The sequence below is a fragment of the Ambystoma mexicanum genome, chromosome 8 (assembly GCF_040938575.1).
Source record: "Ambystoma mexicanum isolate Mex_15411 chromosome 8, UKY_AmexF1_1, whole genome shotgun sequence".
Taxonomy (NCBI): Eukaryota; Metazoa; Chordata; class Amphibia; order Caudata; family Ambystomatidae; genus Ambystoma; species Ambystoma mexicanum.
This window is the reverse complement of record NC_090929.1, coordinates 1,350,700,490-1,350,719,532: the sequence shown is the minus strand read 5'-3', so window position 1 is coordinate 1,350,719,532 and position 19,043 is coordinate 1,350,700,490.

Below are 19,043 nucleotides of genomic sequence, written 5' to 3'. Positions count from 1 at the left end.
AAATAAAAATCCCCTTGGAGGAAAGAGCAGAAGAAAGTACTAATCACTGGAAGTTCTTACTACCCTGTTTAAGTTTGAAAACAATTTCACATTCAACTGTTTACTGCAAAAGTTGGATGTAGTAATAATAAAAAAAGAGTGTAATAAAAGAGTGTCAAAGAAATCAGTGTGCCGTTTCTATGTCTCTATGTATTTCTATTTCCGGGTCTAAAGACGATGCTAAGAAAAACGGTTTCGCAGCATTGAAGGAAAACAAGTCATCAATGGAGCTTTGAAAGTCTTGGCAAACAAAATAGATTTTAACTTTCTCCTTAAGAGTAAATGATCAGTATGGTATTAACACTGTGGAAATAAAATATTAGTACCACAGCTAACATGGCATTTATAAGGAAGGAAAAGACACAACATATGGGATGTTTACAGTTATACATTTTTATACTAGTCACTTTATAGTTGCTATCACTGTCAATTATACAGCGATGTCTCTCCTATACATTTTCAAAATGCTCACCCACAACTGAATAATAAAGAAGGATGCTCCACCAGCAGGGACTCTCTTGTTTCTTTTTATCCCGTGCATGGCAAAGCGGTTTAAGACACTGTACTTCGGTTTTTAAGTGACTGCCTCGCATCTGGCATTGATCCAACCTTCGGGTAATGCACAGGAGGTGGGGTGAGAAGAGTAGCACATATCATAACATCCTATTGCTTACACAATATGATACCACCTGATAAATGTAGAATAGTTACACTTTCATAATGCACTTGAAAACCAAAGATACACTGTAGATTTTTTAAACAACCCAGACAGATTTAATCCAAGTGGATATATGGATTATCTACAAAGAGACCATATTATAATTGAAGTACTCTAACGTACTCTAATGTAAGTAAACTATGATACACATTTATAAACACATACCAAGAAAAAGTCACACAATCTTGTTAAGATGATATCAACTGTAGGTCAAGATGGCCCTCATTAAGAATTATTGGAAAGTGTATGATGCGCCAGATATTTGGAATCTGATAAATCAACCAGGTTAAATGTGTAAAAAGGGGGGCAGGGGTTAGCCTACTTGTTCTATATTTAAAAAAGAAAGATCAACATTAACTACCTAACTAATGTGTAACTGCCTATATAATAAATATATAAGAAAAACAAATTGCCCTACAGTATGATACTGAATCATGTCCATTTGTTACCCTTTAGTACCCTTGTTAGTTCTCTTTTTTAGTTGGTTTTGCATATATATTATCTTCTAAATAGTGCACAAAGAATGTAAGAAATATGAAGCTTACCTTGAAATATAGACATGCACGTATTGCAAGACTTGTTTTTTCAGGCTAAATTATTTAATCTACTTTTGCCCTATGTATATCCCTTTACAAGTCTCTTTCAAATTGGTGGGCACACGTGAACAACCCTTAAAAGTTGCCACGTGTTGGCTCAGTTATCAAATATGTGTATGAACCCTTGTTTTATGAAGTATAATATTTACAAAAGAAATGTGAATAGGTATAATACACATTGATACCTGTGTATCCCTTTTACAGAATAGTGTATAAAATTGAAACCATTCAAAACATTTCCAATCTGAAATGGAGGCTAGTTGCCATAATGGGAAATCAGAGTAATACTGCTCCATTACATTAGAGTACAAGATGTTGGCAGTAATCCAGCAAACATATTTTCTCATCTATTCTTCATAGATTGTGCATAATGTTACATGTACTTGATATTAAACAAATCATAAATGTGTAGATAATAAACTTGTTCATCTCAATAAAACTTTTACATTATATACATATATACTAGTAGTACCACCCAGCATTGCACGGGTCTGTAGCTGACATACACGTGGGGGTCTGCTATAGTCATGTGAATGTGTTATTGTGTCATAACCTCCTATTTCTGAAAACTCACAAAATCTTCAATCTCCTGAAAATGACTTGCTGATAGCACAGGGCCGGACACCGCTCCACCCCTGTGCAGGGCGAATCGGTGGGGTTGGTCAAATTTCACTATCTCCAGTACACCCCAGACTGGTATGCCGACCTTGTGTCCAAACTCCCTATTTTTGGAAAAATAGCAAAAATCAGCAATCTCCCAAAATCTCCTATACTGATAGCACCGAGCTGGAACCTGCCCTGTGCAGTGCGAAAGGGTGGGGTTGGTCAAATGTCACTATTGTCAGTACACCCCAGACTGGTATGCCAACTTTGGGTCAACATTTCAACCCACCAACTGTTATGGGCCTGGAACTAACCCCGAACATACAAACACAATTTCACAAATATAGTCAAAGGACTTTCTTAAAGGGACGTTATGGTTAAGTTGCACTACTAAAAACATATGAAATTCAGTGAAAACACGTTGTTAAAGGGACGTTATGGATACCAGAAAAATCGGAAACCCCCAGAATTTGCAAGTTATGGTAACCTAAGCAACCTTTACTTATGCCACCACAGTGCATTGCAAAGACTAACACCCAAGACATCAAAGATGACATTACAAATGTCACTGATGACATCATTGAAGGCATCAAATATGTGGGCCACTTGTTTTTGTTCACTGGCATGTCTAGGCCAGTTGTTTTTCTTCAATGACAGTAAGAATTGTATAATTGAAACAGTGCTTTATATTTAGACTTTAACCTTGTCATATGTCATTAAGGTACTTTCTTTAGGATATGGCCTCAGCTCTTGGTACACATACATTGGGAAATACACACACCACAAACACACAATTCATTTGTATAGATGACAATAAGCTCTTGGTACACATACATTGGGAAATACACACACCACAAACACACAATTCATTTGTATACATGACAATAAACTCTAATCTTGATGTCATTTTCTAGTGATGTTCTTTCATTCATCCTTACTGCAGTTTCCCTGTATGTGCCTCAGATTCCTATGCATTGTGTATCTTCATATGTTTGGTTTGTACTAACACAAGTGTGTAGTAAGTATTGTATTGTTAACTATTCACTCCAAGTGTTACATTAGACAAGATGCTGATAGCCTTGCATTCTTTATTTTACTGACCAATATTACCAGATTAAAAATACTGTATTTCTGTGGTACATGCAGCACCCATTGTCTATGTGTATCTATCATTAGGTTATTTTAGGAACAATAGCAGTACAATATAACATTTACGTTGAATGAGTACAGTTTTAATACATTAAGTACTTCATGAGAGGACTCCTGATCATACTTGATATGTTGCTACCAACATTGTAAACATAACAATATGTGATTTTATCAGTGTTGTCATCAATGACATTTGTGATGCTATCTTTGATGTCCTGGGTGTTAGTCTTAGCAGTGAACGATGGTGGCATGTGTTATGGTTGCTTAGCCTACCATAACTGGTGAATTTCTGGGGGTTTTTGAATATTACTTGTAACCATAATGTCCCTTTAAGACATTTTTTTCAATTAATTTGATAGGTTTTTACCAGTGCACCCTCATTTGCAACAACTTTCTAATATCATCCTCACCCCCAATATAGCAGCATATTCAGCCAATCAAGGAAGCTGCAAGTGAAAACTGTGCCATACCCCACCTTCCAGCAACATTCTTAACACTTCAATCAACTTTCTACAGTTTTTTTACACTGTTTTTTGTTGTTCACCGAAATCCGCAAATGTCTGATCTCACTGCAGACTTTCTGGACAGTGCCACATGAATACGCTTGCGCGAGCGCATTCCGTGATAACGTGTTCGTAAATGGGTCCGTGCTTCGCAGACATTTTGAAACTGCATTTTCAGCCAATCTAGGAAGTTTCAAGCTGAAAGTTTACCCTTGCTCAGCTCCTAGACCTATTCTTACTCATTTTTCATCTCTATTCCAGGAGAGAGCAGCTGCTTGGAAGATTATTAGCACACCTGCTTCAGAAATGGCCTCATCCATGGACATCGCTCCTCCCCAGGAGCCACCAACACTAACACCACCACCACAACCAACTGGAGTGCCTGGACAGGGGAAAAGGTGCAAGGATGCAGAGGAGGATCAAGACAACCAGGAAGATGAGGTAGAGGAAATATCTACCCCCTGCACCGAGAGAGAATCATGGGTATTGCAGTACGTTTAGACCATGCGAGGGGTACTAAAAGTTTGGGCTACCCATGTTGAATTCATTGAGTGTGGAATCAGACTCAGTTGCGGACAACATAGGCAGTACTCTTTTGGTACCATGTCCATGCGCCACCACACCTACTAATACCACCCAGGTGCTCTGAGAAAGGCTGTTCCTTTCTCAAGTAGTAGTAGGGTGTCTTCCTCTACCTTAACTTCCTGTGGGGCAGATAATCCCACCAGTTACATTGAAAGCAATAATAGAGGCTGTTGGTCCATATGTTTCCAAGACAACAATACTCTGTATATACTTCAACACACCACTCTGCAGGGGGAGCAGTTTCAAAGTGCTATCAAAGAGCATGAGAAACACTGCCCACTACCTTAGCATGCCCAACATCTTCGCCTGTCCACCTGCCCCTCTGTATATGTGGTTGGTGCCCCTTCACTCCCCCACCTTACTTCCTCTCCTGCAAAAAAATACAAACTCAAAAACCACCCAAAAAAAGTTCCTTTTGAAGCCACCTTTCACAGTTAAAATATAGCACTAACAATATGTTTCTTATAGATTCCATCTGCTTTCCATGTTTCAAAAAAGTAGTTAGACACAAAAAGATTCTCCAATCTTTCCATTAGCATTGTGTGCTATGCTAATGGAAGTACTGGGCAACTGTACACTGGAGAAAAAGAAAAAAGGGCAGAAACAATGTTCTGTCACAAATACGTTTTTCGAGCATACAATAAGGACCATAATCCATGAAACTTCATGACTATCCATGGTTTCTAAAGTCCCCTTTCCAGGCCTGGCATCATTAAAAAACCTGGATGGCACATGCCCACCATCGCACAGGATAGCCCTTCTGCCCTTTTTACTTTTATGTGTGTAACAGTACCTCATTGCCTGTTTTCAAACAGTCACACATCCATCCACTAATCGCTTCCAAAAACTCTAGATGTAACTCTAACCTCCACACACCAACTGCCACTTAACAATGTTTTAAGAATCTTTTGTATCTGAATTTCCATTACTTATACAAAACTACTGTACCCAGTGCTGCTATAAATGCATATGAGAGAAGTGCATGAATGGAAGGGGGAGTAGGGATGGGCAAGTGCTGATGGGAGCCCGGTAGGGAAGTGCCAAGGGATGCCAAGGTGTGAGGCCAATGGCTAAGTTCTATGACAGAGGATTCCCAAGGTTGGTGTGCACAGCGACCAGGCAGTAGGCCCACAAGTGCTGAAGGGGGAAGTACTGGTGTCGACTAGGTTTACGGGCATGGAACCTGTGAGGTTCATGAGTGGCAAGGCCACCAGTCTCAGTGACAGTGGTATGAGTTAGCTGGCAAGGGACAGAGAGAAAAAGGAAGATAAAAGCAGAGTTTTTAGAAATGTTCAGAATGTAAGGAAGTCTGTCTCAAGTCTGAGATGAGCAAGGAGGTTGTTCCAAACCCCTCTCTGGGACAGATTCCACTAGGATAAATAGTAATTCGTTCATTTATGTTCAGGAAGTGAGCTAACGTTCCAAAAGGAGATGCTGAAAGGTGATACAACAATGAAAGTATCTTTTGAAGAAATCAATGATCAAAGGCGAAAACAGCAACAACAACTGTGGCTTTAGTAGGTTAATTAAATGACATTTTTGTGACAATTCGTTGAATGGCGCCAAAGTTCTAAGCTGCCCAAAAAGTAGTCTTTCTATAAGTTAAGCAACTTAACCAATGATATTATTAACATTCAAGTCTCTTAAGCACATATCACCATTTCCTATCTTGACAGTGGCTTGAAGACAACTTTCCCAAAGAAGAAATTAGTGAAGATGAAATCTCTAATGGTAAACAATACATCTTTCAATATAAACAAATAATGTAATTTAAGGAGAGCTCATTGAAATAATGTGTCTTCTTTTCTTATAGCACATAGTTTACATTAAGAAACTACAGCACAGATTAATTATGCAGAATCCCATCAATCAGAAATACAATCCCAAATCCCAACTGTACAGAATTAAATAATGATCTTGTATTCAAAACTGGATGAATGTAGCATTGACTTTAAAGACATTTTAAATTATGTTAACAGCCATGTTATTAGAAATGTTGATTATCACTGTCCTACTTGTACCTTTCCCCCTACCCCAGCAATTACCCCAATCCAATTAACAAAACATAAATAAAAGATGCTTTGATGAAACTTCTCGCCCTCGCTCCCCAGATGTTGACTTTATTGAAAGTTCAAATTCTCTGAATATCTTGTACATGATTGTGTAATACATTCTAAATTTTTACTTTAAAACCCCAATTAATAGTCTGCAGACATCACGATTGTTTGGAGTATCTGTTGGGCAATGGGGCGTCTGCAGACATCATGCCCTATCTGGTCTCGCATGATGCAATTTTAATTACTCCACAGACAACATGCCCGTTTGTGGACATCCATGTGCATGCAACCTGTGTCTCCCACCACCATCACCATGTGGAGGACCTGGACAGAGGAACAGGCATGATGATGCAGAGGATGATGACAAGAAACAGGAAGATGAGGTAGAGGAAGTTCCTACCTCCAGCATCCAGACAGAGTCATGGGTGTGGTGGTTCTTTAAGACTGTTGCAGGTGTTCCAAAACCTTGGGCTGCCATTGTTCAATGCATTGAGTGAGAGGTCATACTCAGTCAAAGACAACCTGGGCAGTACTCTTTTGGGACCTACTCCAAACAGCTCGGTGCTCTGAGAAAGGCTGTTCCTTTGTCAGGGAGCAGTAGGTTATTTTCCTCTACCCCATCTTCCTCAGCCATTCCTGCCACCAGACAGGCTATTCCTGTGTGGTAGTGGATCCCATTGGTTGCTTTGCAGGCCATACAGAATGCTGATAACCTTTACCTTTTGAGGGTCATAATACCCTGTACTGCAACACACGCTCTGCAGGGGGTAGCAGTTTCAGAGTGCTTTCGAGGTCACGGTCAAGGAGCACGAGAAACACTGACACCGACCTTAGATTTAATGCATTCCGAACATCTTCCCCTGTCCACTACCCCTCTATATCTGTGGTTGGTGCCCCTCCCCTCCATTCACTCCCCACCTTATCTTGCCTCTCCTGTAAAAAAAAGCCAAAAATGCATATAAAAACACAATAAAAAGGTTCCTTTAGGAGCCACCTTTCACAGTTTAAAAATAGAAGGAAGAATAAAAATCACAGGACCTTTTGCAGTCTGCAGAGTACGACATCCAGAAAATTGCAGGCGTGGTGTGTAGGAATTAAAATAAATCAACTTGTTTTTCATTCAGAAATGGTGGCTCTAAAAGAACCTTTTTTGAAAAAAAATTTTGGGGGTTTTATATACTGAACTAACAAATGTTTTATTGAATTTAATTATTTTTCTAACGTTCTCAAAAACTGCTTCTAATATTTTTCTGTTTTTGTTTTTTGTTTAACCACAAAAAAAAGTAGACAATATATTTCACGAGTTCACAACAATTATTTCAGAGCATTTTGGATATTCCAAAGAAAAAGCTGATTTTCCTCATCAGTTAAATGCACTCCATCTCCTTCAAAAATATTCATACCATCCAACTTGATGTTTTTGTTGTCAAAATATGCCATTCCTAAAGCATATAAAAAAGTACATGCACCTTTTTTGACATGCTGTCTAGCTTCTTCCATTTGAGGACAAACAATGTGTGGGTGTCTCCATAAATGTCTTTGATTGATTTCAGACAAAATAATCTTCACAACTGGGAACAGTTCCATTAGGCTTCTGAACATATCCTTCATGGCAAACTACAAAGATCCTGCAGTCACACATCCCAAACGGTTGCCTCTACAGTGCACAATAATAATAATAATAATATCTGGATGTTTAAAGGGAGCCATACTTTCACAGAAAGGTGATTGAGTTACCCATTGTAAGCCATAATCTACATACCACGAAACCTCCACTTCATCCAATCCAATAGTAGCTGAGATGATAGCTATGCTATTCAGTATACACCTTTAATGAATAGATACAAGAATCTCCCACCGTCCACATATTCTGCTATTTCATAGCCATAGCCATCTTTAAGACACACAACAAAGAAAACACTTCCCACCCTATACTCCTATACACTTTAACCCTTCCTCCAGACCCACAAAACCTGATTGGCTAGTCCCCCAACGTCCTCTTTTCATGCCAGACATCCTTAAAAGACCTGGATGGCACGTGCGGCTCCGCGGACTACCACAGTGTCCGTGGACACTGCCACATGGGGCAGCCCTTCTGCCTACAATGGCCACAACCACCACAATACAATTAAATCATATAATAAATACATAAAATACACCTTCAAATAAAAAGACTCACCCTGAAGCGCCTCACTCCCAATGAAGTCCATGGACAGTAAAAATTACTGTAGACTTGGCGGCATTGGCAACGCTTTTATTCACCTATAATGACAGATCCCTATGCACTTTATTCCAATGCCCCACCCTTTCCAGACCCTCTTTTGGCCACATCCTAACCCTAATTATGTTGTCCAGACTGTTTGCTCACTGTGCTGTCCCTGGAGTACAGTGGCTGTCCGTGGCTGTCCGTGGATGAAACATGGTGACCATTTAAAATCTGGTGCAGCTCATGTTTTTCAAAATCCAATCAGCGTGCATCTATGATGTCAGCAGACACCAAGCCAATGTCTGATTGCTCCAGAGGTGTCTGTGGACTCTGAATCAGTAAATGAGTCTGTGGACCGGACCCAGATATCACTAATGATTTTTAAACCTATTTTCTGGCTATTTCTTTAAAAACTAACAGGTGGACCAAGCTGCCACTCCTCGCGCAAGTTTGTGGAAAATCCTTCCTGCGGTTTAGGCTGAATGTGTGAGCAAATTCTTTTTTCCGTTGTGTCTATGAGGATTTCAAAAATGTTGGAACGCCCCTATAACTTTGTCCCCTCAGATGAAACTGCAAACTTCCCAAAATCAAGCTTCACAAAATCATTCCAAGGAGCTGTATACTTGTTTTGCAATGTCTGGTGAGGATTTGTCCAGAGGTTTCCAAAGTTAAAAGCCACTCAAAAAGTGTTCTTTCTAAGAGTTGAGCAACTTAACCCTAACAACAGGCCATTACCGCTTATCCTGTAATAGATTTGAAATGCATTTACTCATATATTGTTTATGTATCTGACTGATTAAGGAATGTAGCGGTAATACTTGCATTTTAGGAATGCAGAACAGACGTTTTGAAGGCATGAGGCTGCAATACCCAGACATGTGAGACATGAATGCGATTATAACATGCAAAATGAGGATAGAAGAGGATCCAGCAGCATATATACAAGAAATAGAAGAGAAGTGGTGTTTAGAAACAAGGGAGTACTGGGACAAAAATATATCTATATTGCATTACATTCTATCACAGGTGCAAAAGAAGTGCAGAAATAGCTAAAGTAAATTGTAGGGATTGAGATGAAACAATGACATGAGATAAAGTTGAATATTGTCCATTATTGTAGAATGAGACAAGAGAAGGAGAGGAACAATGTAGATGAGAGGCAAAGAGAGGAAGCTAAATTAGTACAAAAGAAATTGTCATAGATAACAGTAGAGGGAGCAATGATAAAGAACGTTGGGGGAGAAAAATATGAACAGGAAAATCAACAGCAGGGGGCAAGTGGATATTTGGGAGGAAGAAGAGAAAGTAACTGTTATCCCAGGGGTATGGGGTACACACTCAGGGGATGAAGGTATGGTTTTGGAGGGGAAAATGGATAAAGGCATGGTCTAGTAAAATTTTGTATTGTCCCTACGGGTCGCCCATGTTTTTTTAAGCCTAAGTGGCTCGATTTTAGAAAACTTTCCTATGGACCTTACCCAAGTTTTCGTCCATTAAACGCACGCGAAAACAGGCACCAGGGAGCTGCCATTTTGTGATAACCCTATCACTTGCCGCATCGCCCTGGTTGACCTGCTTCTGCGGCACTAAATCAAATCCCTCGCCCCTGCGCCTGACATTATCAAAACATTCATATTCCCCGCCTCTCTCCTTGACGTTACTGTGCTGCGTAGGCAAACGCGCCCAGTCGTCTTCTACGCGACTCCACACAGAACCTGGAAACCAACACAGACCATCTCACAACACAGCGCGCAACAATTCGGAATATGAAACTGTACTTTAAAATCAAACAGCAACACAGTACATTTGGTAAAGTACATTTATTTGACATTAATAATAATATTCAGCAATTGCCATATGAACTCCGAAAGCCATTTATTTTCTTTTATATGTATCCGCAAATCCGTATAAGTTTATATTGAGTCACGCGCTGTTCCTTTATGGTACACAGGGTGTTGGTTTTCGTTAAAAGAAGCACTTTGGAAGCACGGTGAACCGCAAGGCTATTCCATCAACTAGGCACTAGTCCATTGTAAAGGTTGATATGTTGCTTCTAGCCACTAGTACAGCGTAAGGGCATGTGGGCCCTTGGTGATCGTCCCATAAAATTGTCAGTGTGCTCCAGTTGTTCACACGAAGCTGCAGGTGTCTGTTGAAAAAACCATCTGCCGGTGTCTCAAACCGATGACAGTAGCAGAACGGGATCAAATACCTGTTATGAAAACAAAAAAAATATTTTATTTATTACGGCCGATCAGAAACTATTTGCTTGCAAGGATAATTCAATGGAGTATGTTCGGCTCTAAAATCAATGCGAAATGTAACAAAATAAATCGAGGCCAACACACAATGAGAAACAACAGTTTGTCTACATGCATGTGGAATGATATGATATATGATTTGGCATTTGTAACACGCCTATACACAAGTGTTTCAAGGTGCGACGAGGCAGGGGGGGAACAAGGGCAGACAGACAATGATCCTACTAGGCCAGGTGTCTTTCAGATCATGCAAGGGGAAGGGGAGAGGGGGGTAAAAGTGCTGTACATGGTTAGTAGAATACAAGAAAAATAATAGGGCCAGCTGGTGGCAAGTGCAAGGTAAATGCCAGGAGAAGGGGCTGAAGGATACAAAGACAGTCCTGTAGTGCAGGTAGGCAGTGGAGGGAAAAGTGGCTGGGCCAAGGACCGAGATCGGTGAGACCTGTGAACCTGCATGCCCATGTGCCCACTACGAACACGTTTTCCTTGCATTTCCTAGCTCTTCATTCATTCATTTATTCATGCATCCATTCATTAATTCTTCATTCCGGTATAAAAGCGTCTAAAGATTTACTCACATTATATTTGAAATTTCCATTGTGTCTCTGCGTAATGCAGTCTGTAAATCCGACCGTGCCCTTGACAACGATTTTTCGTATACTGAACTAAAATGAAACTCGGTCTAGTTTCTGAATTTTCTGCCTTATCGTCTCTTAGGTTATTGCGCACCCCCTTCAAATGAAGTTCTTTCGGCATGGTCCCTGTCTCAAGGTCAAAAAACAATAGACCCTTATACTTCCAGTGCGACTTGTGGGCCTCTTCTGGGCGCGAGCTGAAAATCAAAGCCGCTGTCCTTCGCATTCTTTATTTGCAACATCCCGTAGTAAAAGCATCTGTGAGAACTTGAAGTTTAGAATCCCTCCATGTAGTGCGCCACAATGTGCAAATGCGAACTGGCTTCTCTCCCAAATGCCACGGCCCGCTTGGCGCGTTCTAAGGCCCCCAATTTTGTCCCCGTTATCTGCGAGCTTTGCAGCCCCAAAGAATCATAACTATGGAGACATTTAATTTTTGGTGGAATGTCAGGGAAAGTATAAAGTACCACAGGAGTTGAGTTAAAAGTGAGATTTATTGTTTGTTTGTTTGTTTTATTATTTGCAATACGCAAGCCTCCCCTCCGTTAAAAGTGTGCAACAGTGCGCAGCATTTACATTTACATGAGATGAGACATGAGAAAAATATATACATACACATATATGAGGTGAATAGAGAGAATTCAAAAATGACACCCAGCTTGTTCGCCACCCATGATGGTGAAGGTAGGGGTTAGGGTTACAGGTACACTGTACAATAACATTTATTTACAAAAAGACAATCGTATTGCAATTCTTTAAACCGGGATTTGTATTTCACAACCATTTGTGCTTCGGGTGGACATGGCACAGTTGCAATGTTCGGTGGCAATGGATCACTGCTCTGCACAGAAACGTCCAAAATTCCATATCTGTGCTTCTCTAACACAGCAACAATAAGGCCTTTCACAAAGTCGAACTGCATTTCATCATAGACTAGTTTGATCACCCATTGCTTACTTTGTTTTTGAAAACACCTTATTGTAGCGAGGCATCCTTACTTTACCCCTAGTCCTAGATTGTTCACGTCCGACATTGCTGTTATGGGCCAAGACCGCTAGTAGAGTGCGATGTTTCTTGCCCCGAAAGCTAAAATGCAAGCGCTTTGGCCTGTACTTTAGGCACATATTGTGGAACACCTCCAAATCTCCTGTGTGACAGAATTCTGTCAGTCCTCTCAAATCTCTTGATAGAGTTTTGTCGAAAACAATCTTCTCAATGGCTTTGTATGTCGGTGAAGATGGAATCAACCATTTCTTCTTCCTTGCCTCCTCTGGGGACAAAGGGTCATGTTCACATTGGTTGAAATGTAGTTTTTCTGACCAGCAGTGAACGTTGGTACAGTGGTGCATCAGTGACTGCCATTTTTCAAGTAGTATTTCCACTGACCCTTCACAAGTTTTTGAGCTCTACCAAAGATGGTTGGTGATAGACTGGGACCACTGCAAAATACTTTCAAAACCTTTTTTTTTTCCTGCAGCCGAGATTTTCTTACTGATTGATTTAGCAAGATGCCATACGTCAAATTGATGATTAATAAGCGGGAACTGCTTTCTCATTGTCTTGGCAATTGAAACGTGTCTGTCCGTGGCTATGAGGTCGATGTGCATTCCCCTTGATTGTAGATATTCCACTGATTTTATAAATCCTAGTTTCTCCATGGCCACTGAGGATGTACATTGTGTTACCTGCACGACCACCAAACTCACAATTTTCTTACTATCCATGTCCTGAAAGTGGTAGGTGCAGTACTTGGCAGAAAATCCAGGGCTGTCGCACTGTCCATTGCCGGCTAGCCTGAAACGTTTCCCTTCGAATGTTCTTGCTAGAGACAATTGTTCAATTTTCCAAGCATCACTAATGGCCGGAAACAGATAATCACGTTGGTATATGTAGTACAGCGATTTAGAAATGAAATGGAGTCCCACAAACTGAAAGAAAGCCTCTAACTTTCTAAAACTGGAGCCACTGAAAAGTGATGCAGCTGCACACAGTAGATTGCCTGCTGGCATTTTCCCCAGCATCGTTTGTGCAGACCATGAGAACCTATGATTTAATCGACAGGCGGCATTTATTTTGACGTTACTGCCTTTTATTTGACGAGTCACATTAATCAATGGCTTCTCACATACTTTCCCTCTAACTGAATGCCCACATTTCAGCATACTTATAATATCCATCAAACAACTGTCGAATACAATGTATTTGCTCTCTTTCATTAGACGGTCATCCTGCGTCAACGTTGTTTCGGCCTGTGACGTTGCGGAGATTTCAACACATTGGAAAGTAATATCGCTGCTATCAAGTTCTGATGCATCTATGGATGCTGCGGCTGGTTCATTCTCTGTCATTTCGACATCTGCTACTTCAACATTGATGGGAGAACACAACAATGTCGACATGTTTTTGGGTGGCAATTTTTTGGCGGGTGTAGATTGTATGAATTGATCTGCAACTACTTCTGAGCTATCTTCAATACATTCGATATCATCTTCTTGTGGTGGTGCGGTCGCACTGTAGCAATGGTCCAATGCAACTTTGCTGTATTCTCCAAACACAGTTAATTCATGTTCTGGCCATTGGACATGAGCATCTCGAGCCTGAACACGCCTCGCCTCAATTAATAGTTCCTCCATAGTGTACATGGTCTGGCAAGCAACATCTCTCATTCGCTTCGCTGTCTGTGTATGTATAGTTCTGACACCACGGGTAACTAGAGAAGAGATTGGAAAAGGGATGTTCAGTTTAAACACAAGATAAAGTGTAGTCCAATTGACTGGAAAAAAACATAAAATAGTCCCCAGCACAAACATTTTTTTTAAGTTATGAACTGTTTGTAACTAACCTTTTTTTTGTTTTTTTTTCTTTGCAACTTTTTTGACTCGACCTTCAACATCTGTAGCTCTGATTCGTTTCTGCATGTCCTCCCTTCCTCTTGCGCTGCAACGACTATATTTTCTGTATCCGCATAGACAGCACGGAATGAGGCTCCATCGTCTCCCTGAAACATAGTACTTTTAATACAATGTATCAAAATATTGTTAGCATAAAACACACGTGAGGACGAACACACAGGTACATCTCAATAGCCAAACACGATTTAAACATTGTGTGCAACAATCAAATGACAAGTACTGGACCTGTGATGATCTATTTCGATGGAACTGTCACTATCCATACCTTTGGCTCTGCATGGACTGCCATGAATGGTTGTATTGGATAGGAGGCATCAGCATCTCCCTGAAACACAGTACTTGCATTAGTATGGTTTTCAATATTGGAAACATAACACACACTTGGGGTCGAAGGCACAGGTACATATAAAGAGATAACCACAAACGATGCATTGTCTAAAACAATCAAGGAAAATATAAATATGCAGATTTCATCGACTTATTTCTCCGATTCCTTTACATCTGCATCATCAAAATGGGATGTTGTGATTGTAGTGGAAGCTCTGTCGTCTCCCTGAAACACAGTACTTGCATTAGTATGGTTTTCAATATTGGAAACATAACACACACTTGGGGTCGAACGCACAGGTACATATAAAGCGATAACCAAAAATTATGCATTTTCTAAAAGAATCAAGGAAAATCTAAATATGATCACATTTCATCGACTTATTTCTCCGATTTATTTACATCTGCATCATCTAAATGGGATGTTGTGATTGTAGTGGAAGCTCCGTCGTCTCCCTGAAGCACAGCAATTGCGTTAATAGGGAAGAAAGTATAGCAAATGGAATCACGTTATATGATCACGCATGATGGAGCTGTCAGTATCCATACCTCGTACTGCTGAAGAATATCTATGGATGTTGCAAATGTAGTGCGCACTTCCAAAAGCTGTTGCGCCGATTCGTATACGCATGGTCCCGCTTCCACTTCCCCTGGAATTACTTGAATGTCAGGCTCCGCATCAAGTGCAGGGGTTGATGCTCCATCAACTGCCTGAAACATAGTACTTGCATTAGTGAGGATTACAATAGTGAAAACATAACACACACCTGGGGTCGACAGCACAGGTACATATCAACAGCTAACCATGATTGAAACATTGTGTAGAACAATCAAACAACAAGAATTCCAGCTCTGATGATGACGCTCGATGGAGCTGTCAGTATCCATACCTCCTGCTGGTGAAGAACATCTAGAAATGTTGTAGATGTGGCGGACGCTTCAGCATCTCCCATAAAGACAGTACTTGCATTAGTATGGATAACACTAATTATAACTGAAAACAAACACCAGTGGACGATAACTAAGGTGTATATCAATTGGAAAGCACTAACCAAACATTCGGTAAAATAATTACACGATAGAATAAAACTATTACTTGACATGCATAAAACAAGTCTGTAGCGAATTAGCCTAGTAAGATTACCTGGTACGCGCTAGAAGTGGTTGATAACTGCGACCACGTCAAGGATGTAGAATGTTCTTGCTTCAGATTCAAGGGATAGTCAAGAAGTTGTAAAGGTAAATTAATGATTGATAATGAAATGCCAATATTAAAAATAGCCATGTAAGGCGACTGAATACTTGAAAAATGTCCAATACAGCACAGTTCCCTGTTCCCATATATATACATTTCGTTTGTGGGTTATGAAATCGAAAAATAATATATTGATAAATGTCATTATTCAAAAAGCTATACACTCATATCAATATCGAAATTATTACAAGGGATAGAACACCTACAATATCAGTTAATCCATTCGGCTACCTACACACTACCGCAGGGCCTAAAGCTAAATCCGGACACTTGACTCACCGGTGGCGGAATGTGGACGAATAGAGTGGGAATAGCGTTTTCAAGCAATTTCCGTGTCGTTCGCCGTTTATTCTTCTTTGTTACCCAAGATGTTGTGTACATGTCCAAGGAAAAGTGCCGGCTGCAGATGCGGTATCGATCACCCCTCTTGTCCTGTAAGACTTGTTGGACTCTACTTTCCAGTTCATCCAGTGGATATCCGCAATGTCTGACCCATTCTCTTATTCGATCAACAGTTTTTCGGGAATACATGCATTGTAGTGCCTTCAGATTTCGCATGGGTCTTCGAAGGGCAACCGCTAATCGAACAGGCAGGCATTGTTGATAAATCTGAAAAGTAAATATCAACATTATTATACAATCCTCATGAATAAAGATTTGATACAAAAGTAAATGAATCATACAATGATCAATGCAAGGTTTGTTTTGGTCTCAGGAACTATACCAGTTCATTATGTGCGGCTTAGTATTTGCATAAGTTGCAGAAATGTATAAATGATGTGACTAAAATCTGAACATGTGACTCGTCCCTTGGATGTTCTGTCTTGCACGAGAAGGAAACATGCTTACATTATAGACTGGACCCCCGAAGGATGCAATTCGATGACAATAGACAAAGATGAAAATAAATAGATCTATTGATAGCATAGCAATGGAAACTCAAGTCAATAGCAATGAGACCAATGAACATAGCACTATTGTGTACTCTACTCTACTAAATTTAAAAATCTGCAAAATATGACTACGATACATGGCCTTACCTTGACCAACAAACAGTTGGATTCCACAAGCAGAGCAGTATGTTGCAGGAGAATAGGTGGGTGGCCACAGGTAGCACACTGATGGGTTTGCTCTAAGCGGTCACAGAAGTTCACGGATAGCACGACGACGAGCAGATTAGCGTAGATCTCAGTGGTTGCCAGGTAGCACGTTCAGGAGTTGACTTGCAAAGCACAAAGATGTTCTCTTGAGACATATCAAGTGGTTTATAAAGTATTAGAAACAGGGGTGTGTTTGTGAATGAATGACGTATGTATGTCGTGGTTTTAGGGGGGGCGGCCTGCTTCAAGGGGAGGCCTGGCTGGAGACACGGGGTCTGAGGAGGCCATGTGAGCGATGGCCCCTGGGCGTGGGATACCTTTTGAAGTGTACATGCTGTTTGGCACCTTGGATGTTTGCGCCCGTGACAGCCCCCCATGCCAGCGCTCATCCCCAGGTGCGATCCGCCTTTGATAGAGGGGGTGGGATGGATGGGCCTGGGGCGTGCAGATAAGGCACAGGAAGACTGCTGAATGGAGACACACTTATGTAGATTGCAGGGGGGCGGCCTGCTTCAAGGGGAGGCCTGGCTGGAGACATGGGTCTGAGGAGGCCATGTGACCGATGGCCCCTTGGCGTGGGATACCTTTTGAAGTATACATGTAGTTTGGCACCTTAGCCTTTCGCGCCCCTGACAGCGCGCATCCACTGGCGCGAACCGCCTTTGATAGAGGGTGGGTGGGATGGAGGGGCCTGGGGCGTGCAGATAAGGCACAGGAAGACTGCTGAATGGAGACACACTTATGTGGATTGCAGGGGGGCGGCCTGCTTCAAGGGGAGGCCTGGCTGGAGACACAGGGTCTGAGGAGGCCATGTGACCAATGGCCCCTTGGCGTGGGATACCTTTTGAAGTGTACATGTAGTTTGGCACCTTGGCCTTTCGCGCCCCTGACAGCGCGCATCCACTGGCGTGAACCGCCTTTGATAGAGGGTGGGTGGGATGGAGGGGCCTGGGGCGTGCAGATAAGGCACAGGAAGACTGCTGAATGTAGACACACTTATGTGGATTGCAGGGGGGCGGCCTGCTTCAAGGGGAGGCCTGGCTGGAGACACAGGGTCTGAGGAGGCCATGTGAGCGATGGCCCCTTGGCGTGGGATATCTTATGAAGTGTACATGTTGTTTGGCACCTTGGCCGTATATCGTTGCTTATCAATAACAAATGCCACATGCCGGAGATTCTTGTGAGCACAGACCCACATTTCAAACGGTGTATTATAGTGGTGAAGACCCTTAACCTAAGGCCTGTATAATCCAATGGTAATGGTTAGTATAGATATATGTGTGACGTTTATAGAGACATAACCTACTGAAAGACTTTGAACAAGTGTTATTTAGTGCATGCATTATCGAGGATATTTTATGTTAGCTTAGATAGATAGTGACCACCCTGCTTCACAGCGACCAGGACTTCACCCATTCGGAGAACAGATGTCTGACATCCATCCTTGAATGGAAACAAATTTGATTCATTTAAAAAATCGAAACAACCGTTGTTAAAATATATGTTGTGTTTTATTTTGTATCTTATTTTCATGACACAAAAATACAAGACTTTAAACATTAACAGGTCAGGTTGCAGCACAGCAAGAGAAAATCCCCTGTACTGACCGCTGTCACTCGGGAACGTTTCTCTTATGGCACGAACGGCACAGGCGGGTATCACTCTTCGAACGCGGTGTCCAAGCCTCCCGTGGAGCCTCCAGCCTGTACCACCTGTGAAAAGGAATGAAACAAACTGTTTTTAAATGACCAAGATAAGTTTAATAAACGTTTGTTGTCAATGACAATTCTTGTAACTAATGGCATTCTGCACGGACAAATGCTATCTAGACAATGCATTCTATTGAACGACTTTCATGCATTACTATGATATGAATATATAATTTTGGATATAGTAGAAGAACATGAAATAGGAGTGGCATGACAAGCAGAGTATACTTACTCGTTACTCAGATTACGAGGACGAACAGTTGCGCGAAGTTCGTGCATAAGCACCATCATTATTCTCAACACGGCCCGTGTGAGGCAGGCTGCCCTGAAGTCTGGCAGCTCAGTGATGCATTGCGGTTGTGGCTCGCCTTCCGAAATGTAGGCCAGG